The sequence below is a fragment of the Gopherus flavomarginatus genome, chromosome 13, assembly GCF_025201925.1.
Source record: "Gopherus flavomarginatus isolate rGopFla2 chromosome 13, rGopFla2.mat.asm, whole genome shotgun sequence".
Taxonomy (NCBI): domain Eukaryota; kingdom Metazoa; phylum Chordata; order Testudines; family Testudinidae; genus Gopherus; species Gopherus flavomarginatus.
Genome location: NC_066629.1, coordinates 7,578,069 through 7,605,297, shown reverse-complemented (window position 1 = coordinate 7,605,297; position 27,229 = coordinate 7,578,069). Strand labels below are relative to the sequence as shown.

At 42.4% G+C, this 27,229-nt stretch overlaps 1 pseudogene; it reads left to right on the top strand.

Annotated features, from left to right (window-relative positions):
* Nucleotides 1–3,547: 3,547 nt before the first annotated feature.
* On the top strand, nt 3,548–23,736 carry LOC127033545 (uncharacterized; annotated as a pseudogene).
* The last annotated feature ends 3,493 nt before the right edge of the window (nt 23,737–27,229 follow it).

Sequence of the window (27,229 nt, the reverse complement as noted above, 5' to 3'; positions counted from 1 at the left end):
TCCCTCTCTTTTGTAAATGTTGCCTTTTTAAATTAAAAAGTGATTTTTAAAAGACAAGCTTTTTGTTTTCAAATTAATATTTATAATGGATAGCATGATGGATTGAATATATCCAAAAATACCTGCTCAATCCTGCAGTTTTTCTGCATGTGGAACTACACCCTAAATTTGTCACCAATGTTTTCTTTGATTTCCATGAGAATCAATTCACACACTTCCCTGTTTTGTTTTTTGTTTTTTCCCAAAACCTCATACCACTAATGAGGAACAGAAACTTCATCTTGGATGTACCTCAAGTATTGGGATTCTGTCTTCAGTGAACAGAGCTATTTAGGAGATCATCTAGTGGCTTTGTTTCCTTTATGGAATGAATGAAAGGGCATGCAATCTTGTTGCAAAAACGAAGTGGATTTCTGGTTGTATCTTGCTCTGCTACCAGTTGTCACACTCCTCCACCGCAATTGGTGAGAACCTTCTCCACCAGAGCAAAGCCTACTTCAGAAGCTTCTCTTTGGGGTGTACCTCTTGTTGACCTATGTAAAACAGCCACATGGAGTTGTATCTAGACCTTCCCAAGACACTATACCCTTGTGCACACCTCCTCAGCTGATTCATAGATTCATAGAAATGTAGGGCTGGAAGGGACCTCAAGAAGTCATCAAGTCCAGCCCCCTTCATTGTGGCAGGACCAAGTAAACCTACACTATCCCTGACAGATGTTTGACTCACCTGTTCTTAAAAGCCTCCAATAATGTGGAGTGCACGATCTCCCTTGGTAACCTATTTCAGAGTTAACTACCATTATAGTTGGAAAGCTTTTCCTAATGCCTAACCTAAATATACCTTGCTGCAGATTAAGCCCATTACATCTTGGCCTACTCTCTGGACATGGAGAATAATTGATCACCGTCCTCTTTACAACATCCCTTAACTTATTTGAAAAGTGTTATCCGATGTCCTTCTCAAGACTGATATACCCAGGTTTTTAACCTTTCCCCAGATGTTAGGTCTTCTAAACCTTTTCTCATTTTTGTTGCTCTGGTCTGGACTCTCTCCAATTTGTTCACATCTTTCTAAAAGTGTAGCATCTAGAACTGGACACAGTACTCCAGTGAAGGCAATACTGGTGCCCAGTAGAGTGGGACAGTTCTCTCACATGTCTTACATGCAACACTCCTGTTAATGCATCCTGGAATGTTGTTAGCCTTTTTCATCACGGCATCACATTGCTGACTCATTCAACTTCTGGTCCACTAGAAACCCCAGATCCTTTTCAGCTGTGCTACCATCTAGCTACTCATTCCCCATTTTGTAGTTGTGCATTTGACTTTTCCCTCCTAGTGTAGAACTTTGTACTTGATTGCATATCATCTTGTTGATTTCATACCCATCCTCCAGTTTGTCAAGGTCATTTTGAATTCTAATCCTGTCCTCCAGAGTGCTTGCAAGCCCCCCACTTCAGTTTGGTGTTCTCTGTGTATTTTGAAAGCATAGTCTCCATTTCATTCTCAAAGTCATTAATGAAAATAAATAGTAAGGGACCCACTAGACATGTCCTCTTGGTTTGACAGCAAACCACCGATAACTACTCTGACAGGATCTTTCAGACAGTTTTGCTCCCACCTTACAGTATGTTCATCTAGACCAGTGTTTCCCAAACTTACAACATTTGTGTACCCCTTCTGAGACATTTGTCTTCTGGGCACACCCCTTCTCCAATGAAGATAATTTTTTTGCTGGCCCCTTGCCTCCCAGGGTCCCAGCTACCGGCCTGGCTCAGCCCACTGCTGGCCTGGGTGAACAGGATCCCTGGCCAGCAGTGGGCTGAGTGGGACCAATGGACGGAACCTTGGGCTGCAGCAGGCTGAGCCGCTCAGCCCAGTGTGGGTCTGGGGTCGCAGTCACCAGCCCCGCTCAGCCCACTGCTGGTCTGGGTGAACGGGAACTGGGGCCGGCAGCCAGGATCCAGCTGCAGGAGCTGGCGGACGGAACTTCAGACTGGCAGCAGTCTATCCCTGCTATCCCAGCCCTCCCCGCTCACCACTTTTCTGGTGCCCCTCACTTCCGACCCACAGCCCCTGCTGTCCCAGGCCTGGGCTCCCCAGTCACTGGTCTGCCAGTGCCCCTCACTCCCGACCCGCAGCCCATGCTGTCCCAGGCCTGGACTCCCCAGTCACTGCTCTGCCCGTGCCCCTCACTTCTGACTCGCAGCCCATGCTGTCCCAGGCCTGGACTCCCCAGTCACTGCTCTGCCCGTGCCCCTCACTTCTGACTCGCAGCCCCTGCTGTCCCAGGCATGGACTCCCCAGTCACTGCTCTGCCCGTGCCCCTCACTCCCGACCCACAGCCCCTGCTGTCCCAGGCCTGGACTCCCCAGTCACCACTCTGCTGATGCCCCTCACTCCCGACCCGCGGCCCCTGCTGCCCCAGGACTGGGCTCACTAGTCACCGCTCTGTCGGTGCCCCTCACTCCTAACCCGCAGCCCCTGATATACCAGCCCTGGGCTCCCCGTTCTCCGCTCTTCTGGTGCCCCTGAATCCCGACCCGCAGCCCCTGCTGTCTCAGGCCTGGGCTCTCCAGTCACCACTCTGCTGGTGCCCCTCACTCCCAACCCACAGCCCCACCTGTCTCAGCCCTGGGCTCCCCAGTTACCACATTGCTGGTGCCCTTCACTCCTGAACCGCAGCCCCACCTGTACAAGCCCTGGGCTCCCCAGTCACCACACTGCCGGCGCCCCTCACTCCCGACCCACAGCCCCTGTTGTCCCAAGCCTGGGCTCCCAGCTCTTCTGGTGCCCCTCATTCCCAACCTGCAGCCCCTGTTGTCTCAGCCCTGGGCTCCCCAGTCACTGCTCTGCTGGTGCTCCTCACTCCCAACCCGCAGCCCCTGCTCTCCTAGTGACAGCCCATTGGCTGCCAGTGTGGGTAGAAAGCTTCACTTAGACATAGGCAGAGAGCAGCAGTATGCAAGTGGGCACATCCTGAGAGGCTGCAGAGGGACTTGGGGCAGTCCTGGGGGCCAGTGGCCAGGCACAGGGGAACCGACTGAGACTGGGAGAGTCTGGCCTGGGTCTGGGATCTTCCCCTGTGGCTTTGGGAGCTGCAGGTCCTCCGGGGAGGAAGCCTGCGGGAGCTGGACACCTGCCGTCTGTCCTGCTGGGCCTGGCCTCTCCTGGGTGGCCGCTGGTGGATTTGGGGTGGTCCTGGAGGCTGGTAGGTGGGCGCAGGGATCTGAATGGCTCCGGGTGAGTCCACCCCAGGCTTGGTGTCGCCCCAAGCAGCTTTGGGGGCTGTGAGTCCTGAACGGGGCAAGCGGGAGGGAGCCAGACACCTGCCATCTATCCCGCCAGGCAAGGTCGCTGGTGGATTTGGGGCAGTCCGGCGGCCGGGTGCAGGGGGACTGATTGAGTCTGGGAGAGTGTGGCCCAGGTCCGGGGTCTCCTGCTGTGGCTTTGGGGGCTGCTGGTCCTCCAGGGAGGAAGCCTGTGGGAGCTGAACACCCGCTGCCAGGCCAGGCCTTGCCTATGTGGCTGCTGGTGGATTTGGCATGATCCTGCAGGCTGGGGGCTGGGCGCAGGGGGCCCAATTGAGTGCAGGTGAGTCCGCCCCAGGGCTGGGGTTTCCCCCTGTGGTTTGGGGAGCAGCTTTTGTGGTAACAGCTATAAACGTGTTAATGCCTTGCACTTCACTGTATGCATCTTTTTACTGTAATGGCGACACTGACTAATCAAGAAGACAACTCTGCAATTTAGATACCACAGCAGATTTGGTATAATTACAATGAAATTAGTTTTAATTCCTCCCCACAAAATTAGTGGGAATATGCCAATAAGAAACAAATACAAATTTCATTCAGACACGCTTAACATAGTTGAGAGGTAAAATCTATCTGGTGGGTATGTTTCAGACTGTAAAAAAATATACAGTCCATTGTTCACATAGTTAAGAAAAACAATTCGGTTACCAAAAGTTTATTGATAAAAGTTTAATGTCAACTTACTTATAAAAATGAAAAAAAATATTTTAAACATACACCGTACATTTGACCATCCGAGCCCTACTGACTATTAATGATAGTAAAGCATTTAAGGAAGTTGTGTCAAAAAGCAAAGGTTAACCCCAGGGATGTATGCTGCTTAAAAAAAAAAAAGTTTCTTGTTTGCAGGAACCTACATGCCTGGCCTAGTTCTTAAAGCTAATTACAAAATCCTCTTTCCTACTGGTCCAGGTGTCCTGACAGTTGTTTCTTCTAATAGCACTGTGAAAAGAAAAGAAATATTTGATGAGGTATCTGCATACAGCTCATTTCTAGTTCTTTGCAAGCAGGAAGAGAAGGCGGCACTGCTCTAAGGTGGTAATTCCCAGTCATAGCATTTGCTTACATTCAAGAATCTCTACAGGGATTGAAAATGTTTTTTCTGTTCACTTGCCCACAGGAAGTGCAGAGAAAAGTGTATTTGGTCCTGAAGCCATTTGTATTGGTAGAAAAGAATTTCTAGACATGGCAGGTTATGAAATACCTTGAAGCATGGGTTTGACTTAACTTTAAATAAAAGGACAAAAATAGATGTTAACTTTACAAAACTTAGAAAGGTGCACCAAAAAAAAGGAAGCTTTTTCCTGGCATTTTCCCCATTTTCTTCCGCTGACCTACGTTTCTGGGGTGCTACAGCAGCCTAACAGGGCAAAGAACATATAAGAATTAGGGGGAAAATAGAAGCCGGCTATTCACACTTCACTGTACAATGGCCAAAGAAGTAAAGAAAGATCTTTCTTTCTCCTGCTTCTAGTATTGTCTTCACTCTCCTGGCCATTGTAGCTCCCCAGAAACTTTTGAAATAATCTTCCAAAATACAAGAACTGTCAATTCCAGAGCTGTCTCTCCAGCCCTCCCGCACCACGTGTCTGCAGCAACAGCTCTTCCCGCCCTCTCCACTGAAAGGGAGAAAAACCTGAAAACTTACCACACCTCTTCCCAGCAGTGCACAGAAAGGAATGCTGGGAAATGTAGTTCTTTCCCTGCTCCAGGACTGGCTCTATAGGAACTACAGCTCCCAGGGCCCCCTGGTGATTCTCAGCTCCCAGGCTGCATCTGCCCTTGCACATGGGACCCCGAGCACCTGATTGCTTTGCTGGTGCCTGGAGCCAGCCCTGAACCTGCCTGAAATGTGCTGCATGCTTTTTATAGTGTAAGATTAGCACAATGTATTTTCATTGAAAGCTGATTTGATCAAGGAATATTATCTGTAGTTAGAGAATTGAACTGCTGGTTTCTGCTGACCATTTCCCTTAGATTTTACCAACAGGAGCTCTCATCCTTTCTCACCTAGTTCTTGGGCATAGACTGGGAAAGGAAAGCAGGTTTTCTGCCTCCTGTTTTTTTATTCTGAATCCATTTCTCAGCTTTCAGTGAAGTAGCCATTGAACAAACTAGTTGAATAAGCTGAAATAAAGAAAATATTCTCTCTGCCGCTTTGTAAGAGGCGTCTGTTATCACAATCTAGTTAACACTTCAACAAATGTACTTCCAGTGCTCAGCACAGCGAATTCCATCACTTCAGTGGCTTAACTTTCTTTAGAATTTCAGCATAAACATGTACTGCTTTAATATGAGTTCGTTTATTTTAATAGATTATACTATATTTAAGCTTTAACATAAGTTGTCACAATTTCAAATTTAATTTTAAATAGGTTTATTTTTTAAAAGAAAAACTGATGTAAATAACACATCCTGATTTTTATTTTTCAATCAGATGTATGCATTGGCAGATACAAAGTTTTCAGAAGGAAACAATGTTGCCTCTTTTAAAAACCCAACTTCCTTTTTTCAAAAGAGGTGCCCTTTGTTGTTCACTTACATCAACTCCTCTTATGGTAAAACTGGTCACTCTCTCTTTCCAATTCAGGTAAACGGCAAGAAACAAAAATGGACACGTGGATATTCTACCCGTTGTTAGGAGAGATCACAAATCCATCCCCACCTCTGGAATCATCCTGGTTATCTAGTAATCGGTCTGTGTGTGGAGATGATACCAACACACCCACTTCTTTCCAGTACTGCACAAAAGAAAGGTATTGAATAAATGTAATCTTAGGCTGTTTTCTGGAAGGCTGAAAATTGTATTGGGCAGGAGTGTGAGGGTTTGGTTCCTAAGTATTATAAGGAAGACGTTATGGGATAACTACAGAAACTCATGGGCAAGAAATTACCAGAATGTAATAGTATTTCTCAAATAACTCTGGAAATCATGGTTATACTTTTTTAATGTGTGACCTAAAATATCTTTATTAGGGAACGTACTGGGAAAGTCAAGTATCAGACAAATCTTGATCTTTTGTATAATGACAAATATTTACCTTTTGAAAAAGCCTCCTTGTTACATCACATCGTTATGATCCTTTGTGGTGACAGAGGGAGCTGTCTTCTGTAACAGCAGGGGCACAGTGAATGCCAGTTTCTTCCTGTTGTTACTGTACAACACAAATGGATGAAGGTTAGGGGACTTATGCGTGTGGATCTTCATCACCACCTGTATCGTAAGCGTGCATATGCTGGCTTTCTGGGGTTTATAGTCTAGTCCAGTGGTTCTTAACCAGGGGTGCGCAGAGGTCTTCCAGGGGGTACATTAACTCATCTAGGTATTTGCCTAGTTTTACAACAGGCTACATAATTATTTTGTAAGCAAGTAGTTTTTAGGTGAGGTAAAACTTGGGGTACACAAGACCGATCAGACTCCTGAAAGGGGTACAGTAATCAGGAAAGGTTGAAAACCACTGGTCTAACAGCTTAAAGCACATTACCTAGCAAATAAATAAAAATCACAAACTAACCTTAATATACCAAATAGATTGGATATGAATTAGCAGATTTTTGTCCAGCGAAATGATACAAGGAGGCTGCAGGTTAATAGGGGCCAAGCTGCACTTGCTTTACAGCTTGGAATCCCCTTGTCTTTTATTCACAGGCTAGAAATCCTTTAGCCTAGGTCCAGAACTTCCCCCAGGTCAGTCTTTGTTCTCAGATGTTTCCAAGAGTCTTCCTGGGTGGGGAGTGAGGAACTCCAGATGATGTCACTCAAGGGGTTAAAGGGAGAGATTAAGGAAGATAAAAGCATTGCTGAGAAGTTAAATTATTTTTTGAATCAGTCTTCACTGGTGAGAATATTGTGAAGAATCACAGAAGTGTAGGACTGAAAGGGACCTCATTAGGTCATCTAATCCAGTCCCCTGCATTAAAGGTAGGACTACATGACTGACCAGTTCTGACAGGTGTTTGTCTAACCTGTTCTTAAAAACCTTGAATGAAGGAAAGTCCACAATGTCCCTAGGCAACTTGTTCCAATGCTTAACCACCCTGACAGGAAGTTTTTCCTAATGGCCAACCTAAACCTCCCTTGCTGCAATTTAAGCCCATTGCTTCTTGTCTTCTCCTCAGCGGTTTACAAGAACAATTTTTCACCTCCCTTCTTGTAACAATCTTTTTTTGAAAACTATTATCATGTTCCCCCTCAGTTTTCTCTTCTCCAAACTAAACCAATTTTTTCAATCTTCCCTCATACGCATGTTTGCTAGAGCTTTGCTGTGCTCTGGACCTTCTCCAATTTGTCCATATCTTTCCTGATATGTGGTGCCCAGAACTGGACACTGTACTCCAGCTGAGGCCATTATTGGCAGGCAGTAGAGTAGAAAAATTTCTTCTTGTGTCTTACTTACAACACATGGAGAACAGTTGATCACCTCCCTCTTTATAACAGCCCTCAGTGTATTTGAAGACAGTTATTAAACTTTCCCGTAAGTCTTCTTTTCTTGAGAGTAAACACGCCCAGTGTTTTTAACCTTTCCTCGTAGAACAGGTTTTCTAAACTTCTTATCAGTTTTTTTGCTTTCCTCTGGACTCTGCAATTTATCCACATCTTTTTAAAGTGTTGTGCCACAAACTGAACACAGTACTCCACCTGAGTCCTCACCACTTTTGAGTAGAGGGGGACAATTACTTAGTATGTCTTCTAGACTCCCCCAGAATATTAGCCTTTTTAGCAACTGCCTCATGTTGTCTCCTATTCAATTTGTGGTCCTTTGTAACCCCCTGATCCTTTTCAGCTGTACTACTGCATAGCCAGTGATTTGCCATTTTGTAGGTGTTATTGCTCTATTTATTCTCAAGTAGAGTTTGCACTTGTCTTTACTGAATTCCATCTTACTGATTCGAGACCAATTCTTCAGTGTTGTTTTGAATTCTAATCCTGCCCTCCAAAGTGTTAGCAATCCTTCCCATCTTGGTGGGATCTTCAGATTTTATAAGCATACTTTTCACTCTACTATCCAAGTAATTAATGAAACTATTGAGTAGCGGCAGCTTCAGGACGGACCTCTGCAGGCAGTAGATACATCCCTTAGTTGGCCACAGAACCATTGATAACTACTTTTTGAGTATGGTCTTTCAACCAGTTTTTTACCCACTTTATAGTAATTTAATCATTTCCCTAGTTTGCTGATGAGAATGTCCTCTGGGACAGTGTCAGAAGCCTTAATAACATCAATGTCTCTCACCTACGGCTTCCCTCTAACTTCTTGGCCAATAACCTTGACAAAAATGGAAATCAAGTTAATATGGCATGATTCATTCTTGACAACTCCATTTATAACCCTGTTATCCTCTAGATGCCTACAGCGAGATTGTTTAATAATTTGTTCCATATGTTTCCAGGTATCAGAACTAGCTCGACTGGTATCTAAGTTAGCCACTGTTTCACAGGAGTGGAGGGCAGCAAATTTGTACATCCGTTTTAAAAAGGGTCTGTGGGTGACTGGAATTACGATTCACAAAGCTTTGCATCTGTGCCTGGCAAATTTATTGAAATAACTATTTAAAAGAGAAAACAAAATGTTTGAAGGATCATGGTATGATGGAGTTTTACCAGCATGGTTTCTAGAGAGGAAAATGTCTCATTATTGTCTTAAAATTCTTTTCAGAGGGGTAGCTGTGTTAGTCTGTATCAGGAAAAACACTGAGGAGTCCTTGTTGCACCTTAGAGACTAACAAATGTATTTGGCATAAACTTTTGTGGGCTAAAACCCACTTTGTCAGATGCATGGAGAGAAAGATACAGTAAGCCGTATATATATCACAGCGCATGAAAAGATGGGAGTTGCCTTACCAAGGTGTGGGGTCAGTGCTAATGAGACCAATTCAGTTAAGGTGGAAGTGGCCTATTCTGAACAGTTGACCAGAAGGGGTGACTAACAAGAGAGGGAAAATTGCTTTTGTGGTGCTAACAAGGCCAATGCAATCAAGGCGGACGTTGCCCATTTCCAACAGTTGACAAGAAGGTGTGAGTATCAGCAGATAGAAAATGTATACCTACTTATTATATTTTTCACTCCATGCATCTAATGAAGTTGGTTTTAGCCCACGAAAGCTTATCCCCAAATAAATGTTAGTCTCCAAGGTGCCATGAGGACTCCACATTGAAATTCTTTGAACATGTCAATGAAATAGTGAATAAAGGAGAACCGGTTGATGTTTATCTGGACTACCAAAAAGGCCATTGTCCAGGTCCCTCAATAAAGAGACTAAGTAGTCACGGACTGAGAGGCGAAGTATTCTTATAGATCAAAATCTGAATAGGGGCTAGGAAGCAAAGGGTTATGTCTATACTGCAAGTATTACAGTTGCATCTGCTCAGCTGTGGTGTAGATTCTTGCTACAGTGATAGAAAGGGTTTTTTTGAAATTCACTCCCTTGAGAGGTGCTACCTAGGCTGACAGAAGAATTCTTCTTTTGACCTAGTTGGTGTCTATATTAGGGCTTTGATCGGCTTGATTATGTTTTCTAGGAGTGTGACTTTTTCAAACCTCTAAGCAGCATAGTTAGGTTGACCTAAGTTTTAGGTGTAGGCCAGGTTTAGGAGTAAGTGGCCAATTTTCGTCTTGTCAAAATATGAACCGTACGATGCCTCCAAGGTTTCATACTAGGCTCCTTTTTGTTTAATGTATTAATGATCTGTAAAGGGGGGCGAGCAGTGAGGTAGCAAAATTTTTAGCTGGCACAATTCCTTAGGTTAGTCAGGACTAGAGGAAACTAAATAAGCTGGGTGAGCAGGCAACATGATGACAAAGAAATGCAAATGAGAGGTACAATGTCCACTCCTTAGATGTATTACAGTGTCCTAAGTTAACTGTATCAAATCAAGGAAAGGATGTGGGCATACAACTCCCCAGTAAGCATTCTAGAACCCAAAACCAATGCTTCGTGCATGAGGGCTGAGATCTGCACAAGGGGCCACAATCCTGGTGCTTTAAAATGTGCCAGTTATTCAAATATGTGTTTACGGTCAAGGTATGCTAGAAGATAATACTTAGCTTCTCATCTGCAAAGAACATTATTCCATTAATTCTTGTGAGTGAGGATGCTTCCTTTTCTCCCCCTCCTCTATTTATAATATGTTACAGCTAAAGAAATCTGAAGGTAAACTTTTGTGTGTTTCCTCTTTATTGGTTGTTTTTTCTCCTGAAGATATGATCCTATCTCTCTGGGTTTTATTTTTCAGAGCACAGATAAGTCTGTTTTACTCTGGCAGTGGCCCAGAGATGTTTAGGCTAGTGTCGAGTATCCTAGATGAGGCACACAAGCCAGACCCAGTTACAGATTGGTAAGTTTTTACTGAAAACTTGCATGGTGTTGTTTCTTCCAATTTAAAGTTTTATATCTTTTACTTACCAGTAGACATTTGACAAGACAACTTAGGTGTTGTCTGATGTAGTACTGAGTTTTAAGATATCATCATTTAAATAAGCTGTCATCAAGTTAAATTGTAAAGATCTGTTACTAGTACTTCCTTGGAATAAACGAAAGTAGAAAGGCAGTCTTCTGTTCATCCTTCTATCAGCAGATGGCAACTGGAAAAGAAATGAAAGTCTTTCGTTATTTTCATTTTATTAAGAGGATTAATGGAGGTATGACTGTGGATATATCTGAAGGTAGAGTTAGCTCATAATTCAGAACATTCTGAAATGTATTTGCAAAAAGAATAGGACTAGCTGTTGCACCTTAGAGACTAACAAGTTTGAGCATAAGCTTTCGTGGGCTAAAACCCACTTCAGCGGACGCATGCAGTGGAAAATACTGTAGGAAGATATATATACACACACAGAGAACATGAAACAGTACACACTGTAGTGAGAGTGATCAGTTAAGGTGAGCTATTACCAGCAGGAGAGAAATTCACACTTTTTGTAGTGGTAATCAAAATTGTCCATTTCCAGCAGTTGCCAAGAAGGTGTGAGCAACTGCTGGAAATGGGCATTTTGATTACCACTACAAAAAGGTTTTTTTTTTCCTTTCCTGCTGATAATAGCTCACCTTAACTGATCACTTTCGTTAGAGTGTGCATGGTAACACCCATTGTTTCATGTTCTCTAGGTGTGTGTGTGTGTGTGTGTGTATATATATATATATATGTATATATATATAAAAATCTTCCTACTGTATTTTCCACTGCATGCATCCAATGAAGTGGGCTGTAGCCCACAAAAACTTATGCTCAAATAAATGTGTTAATCTCTTAAGGTGCCACGAGTCCTCCTGTTCTTTTTGTGGATGCAGACGAACACGCAGCTACCCTGAATCCTGAAATATATTTGTATTTGTAGATACTATAAAAATCTTAGGATTTTGAACTGATTGATCATTGCAGCTAAATCATTTTGAGTAACTGGCCTCCAACTGAAGAATTTGACTGTCGCATAGATAGCCTTTTTCATTCAACTAAGCCAAATGTGGAAGGGCTTATAGAGGGAGTTTTAACTATATATACACAAGGCTATTAAAAAAACTCATTATAATACCTTCCACATTTGTTTTAGTTGAGTGGAAAAGGCACTGTGCCAACTGCTATGGCAAAATTCTTCAGCTGAAGGCCAGTTACTCAAAATGATTTAGCTGCAATGATCAATCAGTATAAAATCCCGAAGATTTTTATAATGTCTAGACATACAAATACATTTCAAAAAGAACAGGAGTACTTGTGGCACCTTAGAGACTAACAAATTTATTTCAGCATAAGCTTTCGTGAGCTACATCCGATGCATCCGAAGAAGTGAGCTGTAGCTCACGAAAGCTTATGCTGAAATAAATATGTTAGTCTCTAAGGTGCCACAAGGAGTCCTGTTCTTTTTGTGGATACAGACTAACACAGCTGCTACTCTGAAAATACATTTCAGAATGTTTTGAATTGTTTATCTATTTCCAAGATTTATGAGCTATAATATCTAAGAGAACAAAAAATATCCCCTGAAGAGTAGCCAGTCCTGCAAATCAGTATTTTTTCTTCAATCAGCTGAATAAGATAACATCAGAAACAAAACATTAGTGTTGTATCTCTTCCCATATCATCCATCTGTCTTGTCTATTTAGACTGTAAAGTATTTGGGAGCAGGGACCAGATTTATGTTCTGTAAGGTACTTTGGGGTCTGACTAAATAATACTTTTAATTATACAACTGTGCTGAAGTCTGCTAGTGGGATCTACACAAATCATATTGTAGGAACATGAAAGTTAAATTTCTACCATTTTTGTTTTTCAAATGCAAAAAATATGTATTCGTATGTAACAGAAGCGTGACTGCAAAACTTGTCCTGTCCCCCAAGTCCCAAATTTCCCCCAAACTCTGTTCCCTGTAGTGTCCCATCCTCTCCTGGAACTGCTCCTTAAAAGAGATAGTAGACAACAGCTCATTAGTTTAACTGGGGTTTGACAAACACAGTTTTGATCAAAACACTGAATTGATTTATAGTAAAAACAAATTTATTAAACAAAAGCCCATAGTTTTAAGTGATACCAAATATAGAAAATAGAGAAAGAGTTACCAGCAAATGAGTAAAAATACAATTTTAAGATTAAAACTTAATTTCTGCAAGTTGCAATCTTGTCCTCAACAGGTTTCCCACCTATACTTAATTCCCAGGGACTTCAAGCACTTGAGTTGCAGGATCCGCCATTCTGTGATTTCACGATCTCTGACCCCTTTAGCTCCTCAAGTAATGATGCCTGTCAAGGTTCCTTCCCCAGTCTGAACTTTAGGGTACAGATGTAGGGGACCTGGATGAGAAGCTCTAAGCTCAATTACCAGCTTAGATCTGGTCTGGCTGCCACCACTCACAAGTACTACTTTCCTTCCCCGGATAGCCTTGAGAGACTTCACCAATTTCCTGGTGAACACAGATCCAAACCCCTTGGATCTTAAAAAAAGGAGAAATTAACCATCCCCCCTCCTTTCTTCCACCAACTCCTGGTGAATCCAGATCCAACTCCCTTGGATCTTAAAACAAGGAAAAAACCAATCAGGTATATATAAAAAAAGGCCTTTAATTAAAGAAAAAAAAGGTAAAAGAAAACCCTCTGGGAGAGATTAGGATACCAGCTACTCTCACAGACAACAGATTCCAAACACAGAGGATGTTCCCCTGGGCAAAACCTTAGTTACACAAAAAGAAATATCCAAATACCCAATCTGATTGTTCCTCTAATTGCACAAGACAAGTTACAAAGAAATAAACTTAAAGCTATTTATTTCCTTCACCGATACTCACTACTTAATAAGAGGCTGAATTCTGGAGCTTTCCCACTCCAGTCAAAGTGAAACTGACCCAGACAAAGGGAACCTCCCTCCTCCTTTTTGAACCACTCTGTTCCTCCATTGGTTCTTCTGGTCAGGTGTCAGCTAGGCTAGGTGAACGTTTTAATCCTTTACAGGTAAAAGAGGCATTAACCTTTAACTATCTCTTTATGACAGTGCCAAAATGGTTTTTCTCTCTCCCTATAGCTTCTCAAAGTTCATTGATCCTGCTTCGAGACAGGAAGGCTTCCTGGAGATGCAGTTTCCATCCTTCCACTTGCTGTCCTTATGGCTTTGTTTATCTTGCATGTAAATGTGCCTTCCTTATGTCTGCCGGACAAGCAGGCTGGTCAGACATAAAATACACAGTCCTTTGTCTAGGGCTGACTGGGTTATGGCCTGCTCGCCAAACTCATGTTAAGAACGTAATTCTAGCACAGATGAACTCTTTGTACACAAGTCTGCATCCATTACGCAAGAATATTACTGATCAGTGAGGTTTTATATTTCTGATAATATATAACATGCCATCTTTTGGGTAACTATCGTGAGAAGAGCGTATTAAGTGTACTGAGTGTGTCAAGAATTGCTGATGCAAAGTAGTGAACCATCAGTGGGTCTCTATCTCAGAGTTTATGCAGAAAATTTGAAAGGTTTTTCTGTGATACCAAATAGCTTGAGTTAAATGTCTGCTTTTAAGGTATACACTTCCTATTTTTACCATGCCTGATCATTTCTAAAAAAACATATGCTGGGAGGTGAAATTCTGCCCCTCAACTTCTTCGTGCCAGATACCTCTCCCTGTGGTGAGTGAAGTGGATGCTTCAAGGGTGGGGTAACATACATTGTTGCAGCTTTTCTCCATTACCCAACTTCCTTCTGGTACCCAAAGGAGCTTCTCACAGAGATGTGATAGCATAGTGCTATATTACGCTTCCTCAGCTCTCTCCTGCACTGGGGGTCCTAGGGAACAAATTTGACCAGAGCTGATGGCATACCTCCACTGGAACTGTGTGGCAGTTGGCTTGGGGAAGAACTAGAGGCCCGGAACCAGTGCAGACGTATAGAGCATGTGGATCTCTCAGAATTGGTAGGATTTGTTGGCAGGTCCTGCAGCCTCCTGACTGGGCTGCACTCTTTCTTGCACCCAAATATTTGGTGAGGAAATTGCTCAAGGAGGATCTGAGTTCCTCCTCCTCCCTGCAAAAAATAGAATGGTGGAGACTATATAGCTAACATTGACTTTACTGACTTCTCTTAGATAGTTAGTATTTGGGGGAAAAAATCAAGAGAGTGATTTGCTAGTGCATTATTTCTCTTGAATTTTTATCTTCCCTATCTTAAAACATAATTAGTTGTCATAGAAGGTTGCTAAGAGGAGAGACCATCAGACATTTTCAAGCACTGCAGAAGTCAAATCTGTATCTGGTGGCTTACAAATTTTGTTAAACTTCGAGCAGGATGATGTATATATTTAAAACAATGACTGGAAAACCTTATAGCAAGTGATTTAAATAAATGTTTTCTTGCTGGGGGCAAAAACATACTTTTCTTGAACAAGGAAAATGTAATTAAAAAAAGAAATAAGGAATCAACTTTGCGGAGATATTGGGAAGGTTAATTTTGTCTTAGAATTCTATGGACTCTTTCTATGGAAAGTGCTCTAGAAGTTCAAATGTCAATACAGAAACTCTTTAAGAATCAATAATGAAGTTTCTGAAGATATGAAGGGCAAATAGTTGAGACTGAAGCACCATAATGTGACACATTAAAAGTAGACTAGGAAAAACAATAAAAAATAGACTTCAGGAAATAATTATCTGCTGTGAACAGTTAAGTACGCTAATAGTTTTTTATAAGTAATTCCTGTGACAAAACTGCTTGAAATCATATCTTTAGCAAATGTCTTAGTAGTAGCTTTTCATTTTGAAAAAAGAACACTTAACTCTGAACAAAGTTATAATGTAACATGAATGTGTTTGGTCATTCCTAAAAGTGCAATTCTATTTGTTACAGGAATTATCTGTTGAGATTGTTTCCCCCTATGTTGGCATCTGACACTGGAAACAATGGTGACTTGTCAGGTCTGTCTTCTGAGCACTGTTTACAAAGTAAAGATTTTCCAAACCCGATTGGCACACGGGGACTGTTACCAAGGACACTTGCAAAAGTTATCTGCTGTGGAGACTTACACAGAGTGTTTGACGACCATCTTACAGAGTCTTTGCTTTCTCCTTCTGACCCTTATACTCAGCCATCTGCTGGGATCTTGAACATTTATCCTGAAAATCCTGCTTTTGAAAATAATGCCATCTTTCAGCAAGAAGGATTAGCGTTTCAGAATGTACAGTTTAATCAGCATGTGTGCAATTATCATAAGATGAGCTTAAATGGAGACCATGAAAAGAATTGCTCTGATTTTAGTTATTTTTCTTCTCAGTTTCGAATGAAAGATGGCACTGGTATTCAGAAAGAATATTGGGAAACTGACCAAGCAAGAGGCAAACCTATGAAAAATGACGAACAAGCGCAAGCAAAGTACTCCAATGATTTATCTAGTCCACCTACTAATGGCACATGGGGCGAAGTGTTCCAGGAAAATCATCTGGTTTCTAAAAGATATGAAAATTTTACAGCTTCTCATAAATCACAGCCATCTAGTCACCCACCACTTTATTTTTTCAATCAACCATTTACCAAAGAAAATCGTTTTCCTGGAGGAACAAATAGAAACCCACAGGAAGCTCACATGCAAAATGGCCAGAATAGCTTCAATTTGAGGGAAACCTGTAATAACATTGAATATAAGAGCCATATGAATCCTAAAGAATGCTCTCGTAAATCTTGTGACTATCATTTACTTCTGACAACTTCTCTACAAAATAGAAATTTTCATTTGTCTTACCGTGGCCATACTACTTTCTCATTAATGTCTGATTTTAAGCAAAATGGCCTATTTTGTGAGGAATCAAGTGCACCATACTTTGCCTTTCCAACTCCTTTTGAGTATAGGCCTCGAAGAAATTGCCTTTGGCCTGCTAATGAGATTGTTATTCCACTGGATAAGTGTTATCTACAGAGCAGAACTCTGAAGGAAGAGAGGAAAAAGGTAATAATCTATCCCATGATAGACTTGTATGTAGGAGGTGATTATAAAGGAACTGCTAGGTAGAGTAGAAATTCCTGCAATTTACTGGTGAAAAGGAGCCAGTTTTGCTGCCTTTTTGCAATATGGTGACTTTCATTGTACTTTAAATATTTTGAGCCTCATCTACAACAATCTATTTTGAGTCTGCACAGTTGTAAGAAAATAGCAGACAGCGTGAATGTCATACAATTGTGCATGACACTGGGGTTCACCTTTTGTTTTTCAGCTGCACAGGAGTTAGGACAACTTGTTCAGCAGTAATTTTCTTGAACTAAATTACACCTGATGCCAGTGGTTACTTAACCAAGTACCCTCTTTGGCCAAAGTGTCTTATGTTATCTGGTGGCATGGATCCTATTCTTTGGTTCATGTTGTTCAGTGCAAGCTCGGTAGCCAATAGATACCACCATCCGTGGATCGTGGAAGAGACCACTGATGTAAGCCTGGATGGTTGGTAAAACAGGGCCTTTATTAGTCCAGTTCTTTTTGGATAGTGCTCAGTTTGGCATGAACGGAGGGAGGGCCAAGAGGATGGTTGTTTATATTCAGGGGCGGCTCTAGGCAACAGCAAAGCAAGCAGGTGCTCGGGGCGGCTCATTTGCAGGGGCGGCAGGGATCCAGCCTGGGAGCTGAGAACCAGCAGGGGCCCCTGGGAGCTGTAGTTCCTTGGTTAGCTCCCTGCGTGTAGCACCAGCCCTGGAGCAGGGAAAGAAGTACATATCCCAGCATTCCCTTGGCCGCTATCAACAGGAAAGGGAGGGGGAGTGAGGTAGCTGAGACCTCATGCTGCAGCTTGGTGTGAATGGAGAGCTGCACTGGGAAGGGCAGGGAGACCCCGTCCCCATCCACTCCCTCCCAGTTCCCACCCCCTGACTGCCCCCCCCGAAACCCCAAACCATCCAACCCCCCTGCTCCTTGTCCCCTGATTGCCCCCTTCTGGGACCCCTGCCCCTAACTTCCCCTCAGAACCCCCACCCCCTATCTGTCCCCTGACTGCCCTGGCTCCTATTCACACCCCCACCGCCTGACAGACTCCTTGGACTCCTATGCCTATCCAACTGCTGCCTGTCCCCTGACTGCCCCCCCTGAACCGTGACCCATCTAACCCCCCTCGCCCTGCCCCTGATTGCCCCTCAAACCTCTGCCCATCCACCCCCCCACTCCCTGTCCCCTGACTGTCCTGACCCCTCTCCACACCCCTGCCCCATCCAACCCCTCCTGCTCGCCTTCTGGAACCCCCTACCCCTTCTCCAACCCCCAGGCCCCTTACCATGCTGCTGAGACTAGCGTGTCTGGCTCTGCACAGAGCCAGACATGCTGCCGCAGACATCTTGCTGCACTCCCCCCACAGAGTGCACAGCCCTGCCCGCCCCCAGCACTACCGGCTGAGGCTGCAGGGGAGGAGCGGGGGGGCAGAGGAAGATCCAGCCGAGCTGCTCTGTCAGCCGCGCTACACTGTGCATTGGGAGGAAAATCCCAGACCTTCTGAGAGTTTAATTGCTATTTAAAACCCCCAAAGCCGGACATGTGAAAATACGGACATATGATAACCCTAGTCGTATCCTCAAGGAGTAGGCTTTGGCCCAGATATCCCCTTCAGAAGACATCACCAGACTGGATTAGGGATAATGGCATGACCTCACCTTGCAGTCCCCAAAGAAGGAATTGTGGGGACTAAATGGACAGTGCCCTCTCTATCTGAAGCCTAGCAAGGGAGGTACGTGGATCCCACTAGAATTTAAAATGAAAAGTAAGGGAGGGGAGGCTCTGGACCTGGGCAGCTTTAGATACAGTACCAGGCACGTAGGAGGATTTCCACTTCTGAGCCATGGAAGCAAAAATTGACTTTTCCTTTCCAGATGTAGCTAATATTCAGAAAGGGAATCTAGCACCTGCCTTCCAGATTTGAACACCTCAAAATTCAGGAGTGCTCAAACTCAGTTTGGGCAGCTGTTACTTCATTTCTCCCAAATCAAATATACTGATCCACTGTAACTTGCTGTAGAAAAAGTAGGATAAAATTGAGCAAGAAATGCTTCCCAGTGGTTATTAGGACTGGAATTGCTATTTTCAACAGCCATTGCCTTTAGTTTTATTTGTTTAAAAGGAAGACAGTGATATTGCATTGGCAAATTCCCCATAGAAACAAAGAGTGGAACAAAAGAATAATAAAGGCATCTCAGCTTTTCCTCATTTATGGAGGACAGTCTTATAATATGCATCCAGATATCCTTCAGTCACACAAGCTGAAAATTGTTGCACTTTACTGCAGTTCTGTAACTATATGGGAACCAATCCTGTCTGTGTTCTGTGCACATCCAAAATTCCTGCTGAATGACCCGCCCTGGGAGCGAGTTACCAGTGGTCCAGGGCTGGGACAGCAGGAGGGTGCAGGTGGGGATAGGGTGAGAGAGCCTAAGGTTGGGGTGGCAGGGAGTACGAGGGTAGGCCCAGAGCTGGGGCGGCAGGGTGTTTGTATGTGGGTGGTGAGGGGGAGACCCCAGAGCTGGGGCAGCAGGGGATGCGGCAGGGAGCCCAGGGCTGGGGTGGGAGACAGCCAAACATTTTTTTGCTTGGGGTGTCAGAAAACCTACATCCGGCCCTGTTTATATCTGACTTCAAATATAAGAGAGATGTCCCTCTAAAACACAGTCTGTTGGCTTTGTCCCATCTTTATTTGCCTAGGCCTATTGTCATGGGTGACTTTGATGTCCACGTGGATGACTTTTCAGGGCTGATATCTTCTCAAAGCCAATATGTTAAACCTGGGATTCTCCTTGGGGGTTTCAAACACAACCACTACAGCAATTGAGGGCATCTCATGTACTTGCTAGTAGTTCCTGGATTTGAGTCTCTGAGAGCCCTTAACATGGTGTTCTCAGTAGGCAGTTGGGAATTCACATCTCTAATTAGGTGTGACAAAGTTAGAGTTTAATCTTCCAAGGATTATGCAAGATCCCTCTATTTCCTTGGGTCTGTACCCAAGATTGATTGTTGGTTACAGATGTTGATTCTAGATTTATGCTTTAAAGTAGTACTTGGAATTTTTGGAAGTACCCTTATTTTTACAGCCAGTTGTTAGCAGTTTAAAGTTTAATAATGACTTCTTATTGTTTTAAATGCCCCCAGAGACTTAAACAGCAGACACATCTCATGCATCTACATAGTGAAAAAATAGAAAAGCTTAGGCTATCAGATAAAACTCTGTTCTAAATATTTTAAAGGTATGTGCTTTCTCTTCAGATTGAAGCTGATCTTGCAAGAGACTTTCCAGGAGCACGAAGATCTCGCTCAGATAAGACTCCTGTTTTCCAACTTCCTGCTAACCCTTCAGGAGTGGATCATTTGATTGGGTACCAGTTATCAGAACAGCCCAGAGTAAGCATACTTACAGCATGGAATGTTCTGCAAGGATGAGTAACATCAGGTTATATGTTTGTGGGTTTATTATTTTGTGGAGGATTTGAAAAATTAACTCTTTTGGTGTTTGCAATATATTCGGTAGGTGCTCACCTTAATAAGAAAAATGGAAAGGCTTCGTGGTACTCCTGTCCATGAGAATATACCCAAAACTTTAGAATGTCATTTGGAAGCTATTCATGTTACACAAGCGAGGCGGAAAGATGAGATTCATAATGCTGCTAAACCACAGAGACAAGGAGCATCTTGTTATAATAATGAAAAGGGTAAATACTTTTGTTTGCTTTGTAGTTCTACAATTCAATTTGTAACACATTTTAAATGTTGTCCTGGCAACAGGTAGACTTACTCCATTAAACAGAAACTTTCTCTATACGTGGGCTTTTGACTTTAAAAGAGAAAAATCCCTCACTTGTATCAGGTAATTTCTACATAGACTTTACTGTTTTGTGGTGTTGATTTTTAGACCCCTTCTTGTCATAAGATATTTTCTCAGTTAAAAAAAAGCCCTCTTTATTATATTAAATAATCAGACTTTGTTAAAGACCCTGGATGAATTCCTTCTTGTTTCAGTGCATGCTGTTAGTTAACAAGTAGATATGAGAGTTATCACTGTAAAAAGGTAGCGTATGACTGGGAATTGATACCAAACAAAAATATCTGCCAAGTAAGCAATTCAGCGTCCTTAAGCAGATTATTTTCATTTTAAAAAAATTGAGCTTATTCTTTATTAATAGTGATTGAGCGTGGACTTTCATCCTTCTTAGCTTACAAAGTAAAAATTCTCTTTGTCTTACACTGCTCGTTAATTGATGTTTTGTCTGTCACAAAACCACTACAGTAACTCCTCACTTAACGCTGGAAAGTTATGTTCCTGAAAAATGCAACTTTAAGCAAAACGATGTTAAGCGAATCCAATTCCCCCATAAGAATTAATGTAAATGAGGGGATTAGGTTCCAGGGAATTTTTTATATATATATACACATACACACACACACATGCACACAGTGTATAAGTTTTAAACAAACAATTTAATACTGCTACACAGTGATGATGACTGTGAAGCTTGGTTGAGGTGCAGGAGTCAGAGGGTGGGATATTTCCCAGGGCAGGCCTTACTGCTAAATTATGAACTAACAATTGGCTGAGCTCTCAATGATTAACTCTCACGCTCTACGAGGCAGCAGGGAAGGGTGCAGGGAGGGACAGCTGCTGCACAGAGAACTTAGGGGAGCTGGGAGCTGCTAGGGGGGCTACTGGTCCACGCTGGTTCCACCCACCCACCAGCTAGTGGCAACGAGCTGCTCTTCCTGCAAGCAGTGGACAAAGCAGGTGGCTGCCAAATGATGTTAGAAGGGAGCATTTCCCAATTTTAAACGAGCATGTTCCCTAATTGATCAGCAGTGTAACAACGAAACAACGTTAACCGGGATGACTTTAAGTGAGGAGTTCCTGTACAAATTTGGCACGATTGACAGCTTCTGCTGAGGAATGGGAAGCAAGAATTTTTGATGACACTGGTGAATCAAAACCAGGTGTTGTTGAGATCACATCTATCCAATTTGGAGGCACCAAAAAAAATTTTTTTTTGTTTTTTGGTTTTGCTTTTTAAAAAAAATAAAAAAGGGAGAAGGGTAACGCTTAATGTAAGATAGAACTCAAGGATCCTAAGATTAAGCATATTGTGGGCTAGTGCTATCCTGCTAGCAATGAAAAGAGCAGGCTTTACTCCCCAAATCTTGGGGTTGAAGAGTTGGAGTTCACCACCAAGAACAGTAAGTAAATTCCACATAGAAAAGTCCAGACTCCAAAAGTGGAATCCACAGTCACAGTTGAAAAAATAAGACCGTCCTAATCCTGTGGACTTTTTCCTCTTAAAGATGTCAGATAGACTAGATAAGCTATCATAACCCCCGCCCCTACACACACACATTTGAGCGAGTAGACAGATTCTTGTAGACTTCCACTGCAATTGCCTTATTCCAAACAGGGACGGAAGAATTGACTCTTTAATGACAAATATCTCTGGCAGTTTTATCCATGCTAGCCCCAATCACATTTCCAGCCAGAGCCTGTGTGGATAGTGCACTAGTTAAAAGGCAGTTTTGGCTTCATCGTGGATTATATTTTCAAGCGAGAAGTGGTGATTGTGATCTGTGTAGCCCAGAGGAGAATGGCAGAGAATTTCAAGTAGAACAAAGTCTGTCTTCCTCCACACATGTTCTCCAGAAAGACCATACATACTTTAAATCTTGCATCTCCTTCCAACAAGTCCAGATGCAATAGGAAAGACCGTTCATCCCATACAGGCAAACTGAAGATTAGATCTTGCAGGAGACAAGGCAAGAGTTAGTCTTTCAAGGTGTTTTCTCCTTTGTGACTTTTTGATTTGTTATGATTATCCACAAGGAATAAGTATCTTACACAGAGCAGTATACCATGGTTAACCATATTTAATGTTGCAGAGAGAGCCGGGATAAAGGAGGAAGGCTGCCCTCCAACCATCTACATCAAGAGAATATCCATCTGTGCCAATAATACAGTGTTTGCTCCATGTTCTTGGCTGAATCCAGATTGCACAGAGTCCAATATCTTGATTTCAGACCAATGAGACTGAAAGTGGTCTATTGCTAGCTTGCTGGGAACCCTAAAGATTTCATAGTGGATACTTGCCAAGTCCAATGCATCCAGGGTGTAATTCAGTTTGTTCTGTGATTGAAGGCCGAAAGGTGGACATACACACTGAGCGAGGCATTGGCTTTCTCCGTCCAGTGAAGCTCCCATTACGTTTTTTAAACCAAGCAGGAAGGGTGGGTATAGGACTTGCAGGTTTGGGATTAAATCTCCTCTAAGGTGTGCAAGAATTTCTGTGTTGTGAATGGGATGAACTCAATGAATGACAAATAAGCTTATGCTCAAATAAATTTGTTAGGTGCCACAAGTCCTCCTGTTCTTTTTGTGGATACAGACTAACACGGCTGCTGCTCTGAAACATGTGATTGTCACACTATCTTGAAGGAAAGGAAATTGTTAGTACAAAGTTCTCTTTTTTCTTTGATTTGTACGTCAGCACCATTTGTTACCAAGAACCCGTGTTCTGGAATCTGAATTTGTCTCATAACTTAGGTGCATTGGAAAGCCTAGAATATAACTAAAGAAATATTGGAAATATGGTTCTTTAATACCAGGGTGCAGTCTTTCCTGTGGGATTTCATTACTGTAATACATAGTGCTGGCTGAATTCAAGAGATTTTTGTCTAATTGATGGATGTCATGGTTGTATATTACTTCTGTTGTGATGTGGTTGCATATTCTTGTCGTTTTAGATGTTCTTGCTCTGGTAGCTGCCATTAAAGGGTTAGCTGTTTCCATACGCAAGGCTCGTACTGCTTTATGGTGTGCCCTGCAGATGACTACCAAAAATCTCCTTAAGCACGGCAGTGAAACAGAAGGAAGGTTGAAAGGAAACAGCACACAAGAAAAAAATAGTGCAGATCCTGAAGACCAGGGAAGCAAAAAAGAAAAACATGAGAAACCAATTTCTGAATAACTGCAGGGAAGAAAAAAAGAAAGAAAGTGAATTGACTTGTGCTATGGAGAACTTTTTTGCTAGGTCATCAGAAAAAATAAGAATATCCAGCGGATCAGTGCTGCAATTTTATTATTGTGATTCTGGTGTTGACAAATATTTATTGTAATAATGTTATTGCAGTTTTAATATTGCTGGTATTACAGAGTCTTCTGTGTAAGAGAAAGATTTTATTAATCAGGGGAACTGGGCAATAGATGACCATTTTCTCAACCACTTAGCCAAAGCTCCGTATCAGCTGTGACTCAAGCCATGAGCTGAGAAACCAGTGAGTGGCAAGGCTCATTTTGATTTTTTTCTTCATTTTCAGAAACATTCCATATTTATTTTAATGTTTTGATTAAACGTTCATTTAAAATTCTGTTTTAATAAGATACAGTTGTATCTTTTGCCAAATCTTCCTAGTAATCAGATTTAACTATTTACTCAGGAACTATGTATATTATATATAAATATATACAGAGTATATAGGGGATTTTTGAGGAGTAGGGATGTTTGCAAGATATTTACACAAAGCTAACTATACTAGGTTACCAAAACCCTTTAACTGATTTGTTTTAGCATGAGAAAATTTCATATGTTTAATTGCTATTACTAATCTTGATTCTGTTGCTTAGACAATCAGAATGGTTACGTATCAATGTGACTGTAGAGTGAGAATTAGAAAAGGATGGACAATTCATACTTTGATCTTATCATCCTACTTATGAATATTTTAATGCTTTATCAATCGTGACTTAATGTTAGAATGTCTTTCACAATGTACTAATTACCAAGTATGTTCTTAGGTGTCAGTATATTGATTGGTTTTGGAGAGCAGTTCTTGTTTTAAAAAAAAAGAATTATGTTGAGGACAGGAAAAAAACGTTTAAAGACTTAAAATGAAGATTCTTCTGTTTCATAATATTATGATGTTGAATTTGACACTTTCTTGATAAATATATAATTCTCTTTGCATATACATATGCTTGCTAAATATTCCAAACAGTCTGTAATTTTGGACCTGTGAATGTTTCTAGAACATCTGTAGTCTTATAGTTCTATTAGTACCAATACAGTATCAATGGTAGTACTATTGTTAATGAGGTGATGAGTCAATCATTTTGTAGAATGAAAAATCACTAATGCCTCATTTTGATCCACTGATTAAACAGAGGAATTATTAGAAGACAGAATCTTGTTAAATTATGCTCCACTTTCTCTAAAGAAAATTTAATCATTAATGGATGGTTTCAGTGGACATTTTAAAGTCTTAGTCTAAAACTAAAAATTGGTACCGAAGAGAATTAGTTTAGTGCTACCTGAGTGCATTTTGTGTGTGTGTGTGTGCAATCTGTTTGCACTAATATCTGAAGGTCAAATGTGTTTTTGTGAAACTATAGTCGGTGGTTTGAAAATGTTTCAGAGTTCACAGTATTTGAGTTGTTGATAGAATTTTAAGTTTTTGAGTTATGATTCTATGTTAACAGGAAATAGAATTTGAAACTCTTGATTTGCATTTTTGTTTACAAAATAATTGGAGTCTTGCAGGATTGTTTTGTAGTATTGGATGTATTGGGCATTGTAGCGGGGTAACCACCCGCTCTGGCCCTGGAGGGCTTGGAAAAGCGCTGCAGAGGGCTGGGGCTGAAAAAGGTAAAACCGCAGCTGAATGGGGGAAGGGGCTGCAGCTGGGGCCACCCCCCAAACTAAGCAACTGGGCCTTATAAGGAGGCCAGGGCAGCCACCGGGAGCAGCCTCTCTCTGACTGGAGAGGGAGACAGGCCTGGCTGCTGGGGAACTCACCCAGAGGACCTAGAGGGAGGCTGGGCTAGGGAAAGGCCTTAGGAGCTGGGAAGCCCTAGGCCAGTAACTCCTCAGGCTGCAGGGCCTAGTTTTCGGCCTACCTAGGTATTGGGCTTGCCGAGGGGCAACCAGAGGGTGGATGAAGGCAGCCAGTCCAGACCCCTTGTTGCCTGTGATGATTGGCTGGTACACTGCAGTCTGCCCCAGGGCACGGGGGCTAAACAGAGACTGGCAGTAGCCATGACTGAGGCGACATGGGGACAGGGAGTGGGGGTTCCCCTGGTATGGGGAAACCCAGTAAGACTGTGGGGTACTGCAGGAGGCAGAGAGTAGTTATTAATGGCTTCCAATCCTGCTGGAAAGGTATAACAAGTGGGATTCCGCAGGGGTCTGTTTTGGGACCGGCTCTGTTCAATATCTTCATCAACGATTTAGATGTTGGCATAGAAAGTACGCTTATTAAGTTTGCAGATGATACCAAACTGGGAGGGATTTCAACTGCTTTGGAGGACAGGATCAAAATTCAAAATGATCTGGACAAATTGGAGAAATGGTCTGAGATAAACAGGATGAAGTTCAATAAAGATAAATGCAAAGTGCTCCACTTAGGAAGGAACAATCAGTTTCACACATACAGAATGGGAAGAGACTGTCTAGGAAGGAGTATGGCAGAAAGAGATCTAGGGGTCATAGTAGACCACAAGCTTAATATGAGTCAACAGTGTGATACTGTTGCAAAAAAAGCAAACATGATTCTGGGATGCATTAACAGGTGTGTTGTAAACAAGACATGAGAAGTCATTCTTCCGCTTTACTCTGCGCTGGTTAGGCCTCAACTGGAGTATTGTGTCAAGTTCTGGGCACCGCATTTCAAGAAAGATGTGGAGAAATTGGAGAGGGTCCAGAGAAGAGCAACAAGAATGATTAAAGGTCTTGAGAATATGACCTATGAAGGAAGGCTGAAGGAATTGGGTTTGTTTAGTTTGGAAAAGAGAAGACTGAGAGGGGACATGATAGCAGTTTTCAGGTGTCTAAAAGGGTGTCATCAGGAGGAGGGAGAAAACTTGTTCACCTTAGCCTCCAATGATAGAACAAGAAGCAATGGGCTTAAACTGCAGCAAGGGAGATTTATGTTGGACATTAGGAAAAAGTTTCTAACTGTCAGGGTAGTTAAACACTGGAATAGATTGCCTAGGGAAGTTGTGGAATCTCCATCTCTGGAGATATTTAAGAGTAGGTTAGATAAATGTCTGTTAGGGATGGTCTAGATAGTATTTGGTCGTGCCGTGAGGGCAGGGGACTGGACTTGATGACCTCTCGAGGTCCCTTCCAGTCCTAGAGTCTATGAGTCTATGAGATAAGGGCACCAGGGTCCTGGGAGGTACATGGGGGCCAACGGCAAGAGGATCACTGGCCTCCAGAGGGCGCTCCTGGGTCCAAGAGCTAATTCCCGAGGACGACCAGCAGGAGGCACCGCAGGGGTGAGTATGAGCTGTGCTGCAGGCGTATTAGGTCCTTATTGTTTTGTTTGTATGTAAGTTATTGTGAAGGAGTGTGATCTTAATCAGTTCATAATGTAGTTAATGTACCTTGAAAGGTCTTATTTTTCAAAAATGGTAGGTAACTATGTATGCTCACTTAAGCTTTCGGTTGCAATTTAATAATACAT